Raw genomic sequence first — 2,328 nt, 5'->3', positions numbered from 1 at the left:
ACCTCTCGGATCGCTAGAGAAGGCTTTCTCACCGAGGGTGGGTCACGCTCCCCACCCGCCAGTCGCCCCTCGTCGGGCCCGCAGAGGCACTCAGGGACGCCTGGGGAAGGGAGGGGGCCTGCGGCGCGAGAAGAAACCTGCGGCAACCTTGAGCGTTTGCGGTCAGGGCAGGGGCCCGGCCGGCGCGCGTGCGCACAGCCCCCAAGGCCCCCCGCCGTCCACCCACCTCCTTTCTGTGAGGCAAGGCGCCTCCAGTTAACCCACACACGACCGATCGGAGGCAGAACGGCAGCCCCTCGGCGGCCGGCCGGCGCACGCGTGGCCGGCCCGAGCCCACCGCAACCGCTCACACGGCCCGCGCTCACCCGCCAGAGGGGAGCACGGGACGTGCGCTCGCCAGACCAGGCGGCGCCCTTCCCCGCGTGGGAGGGGCGCGTCTCACTCAACCGCCTCGACCCGCACAGCCAACGCGCTCCCTCAGGACCCACGCGCGGACACCACGGCGGCGACCGGAGGAGGGGGCGCTGGGGGCGGGAGCGACACACCACCGCTCGGCCTCGGGCACCTGAGAGACAGCCCGGGGCGCTCCAGGAGCACCGCAAAGGCCCAGGCGGAGCCAGCGCTCGTGCAATACCCGAGAGGGCAGCACGGCGGGCCAGCGGGACAGCACCCCCACCGCCGCGGAGGGGGGCGGCCCACGAGGCGACGACCACAAGAGGCGAAAGCGAGGGGTGCCTGCTGCGTCAGAGGACCCCCGCCGACCCACGCCGGACGCCACGAGGCAGGCGGCGGGGTCGGGACAGCGAGGTCGGGCCGGGTTCCGCACCCCAGTGCCTCCCAACGCACCGCCCACAGGCGGGGATGGGAGACGGGGGAAACCCCGCGGGCGGGACGAGAAGAACGGGTCTCATTCACCACGAATGCCCGCCCCTCGCCCGTCGCGGCTCGGTCCCGGCCCGGGAGAGCGTGACATCACCACATCGATCAGGGAAAGCATCCCCGGAGCAGGGTCGGCCGGCCAGCCACAGCCTCCCCAGAGGCCAGCGAGCAGATCAGCCTGGCCATCCCCAGCCCCAGGACAGGGGCGGCAGACAACCCGGCAGAGACGAGGAATGCCTGACACGCACGGCACGGAGCCAGCGGGAGTGGGGTTGTCACGGCCGCCCCAGGTGCCCGCAGCGGGGAGCGCACGGTGGCACGGTAAGCCCGCGCCACCTTCCCCGCCGCCCCCAGGTGGGTCAGAGACCCGGACCCAAGGCGGCACCGGGAGCTGGGACGCTCGGATGCATGAGAGACCGGGCACACGGGCCCCAGCAGGCGGCTCAAGCACGAGCAGGGCCGGCTAGCCGGGTCACCGGGAGGCCGAAGACCCGCGACGCATCCAAGAGACCCAACCTCTCCAGCGACAGGTCGCCAGAGGACAGCGTGTCAGCAATAACCCGGTGGCCCAAAATGCCGGCTCGGAGTGAAACATATACCTCCCCAGGAGACAGGAGGTCGAGTCACCGACCACGCCGCCGGCCCAGGGAACCCGCGACACGGGCATCTGTCCCCAAAATCGCCACCATCGCAGCCAGACACGGAGCACCCAGGGCCCTCTGGTCGACCCCAGGACACACGCCGGAGCAGCGCCGGGCCAGGGACGTCCTCCCGGCCACCCGTGCCACGCAGGGGCCGGCCCGAGTCTCCAGAGCGAGACTCGGAAGCGTTTTCGGCCGTCCCCTCGTACGACCGGGACACACGAGGGACCGAAGGCCGGCCAGGTGTGACCTCTCGGGCCGCACGCGCGCTCAGGGAGCGCTCTCCGACTCCCCACGGGGACTTGCAAACAACAGGTCACGGCAGAGGGACCGCTCCCCGGCACCCGGGGGACGAGGCAGGACGGTCCCCGGCTCCCCACGGGGACTTGGAGAAAAAATTCGGCCGCTGCCTCAGACGGCCAGGATGCGCGCGGGCCCGCGACCGGGCCGGGAAGGGTGTCCCCAGCCTCCCGCCCCAAGCCCGGTGGGTCCCCGCGGGTCGCGGGTCAGGCCTCGGGAGCCGCGGCGTGCTGGTCGACCAACCCCGGCAGCCCCACACCCGGCTCTGGCCCGAAAGCGCAGCGACAACCTCTCCCCACATAAGCCTGCACGCCTGAGCTCTGACTCACAAGTGACGCGCCAGAGCTCTGGCGCGACCGGGACAGCCCGGCTGACGACCGCGGTCTTTCCGGAGCTCTGCCTAGCTCACAGCGGGGACGGTCCCCTCCCTCGGCAGCTGCCACCGCAGCTCCGGAAGCCAAGGGAACGATATAAAAGCGGCCGCCAGATGGAGTCCGACAACCGTCGC

This window comes from Macaca fascicularis, chromosome 10, assembly GCF_037993035.2.
Source record: "Macaca fascicularis isolate 582-1 chromosome 10, T2T-MFA8v1.1".
Taxonomy (NCBI): Eukaryota; Metazoa; Chordata; class Mammalia; order Primates; family Cercopithecidae; genus Macaca; species Macaca fascicularis.
This window is presented reverse-complemented; position numbering follows the sequence as displayed.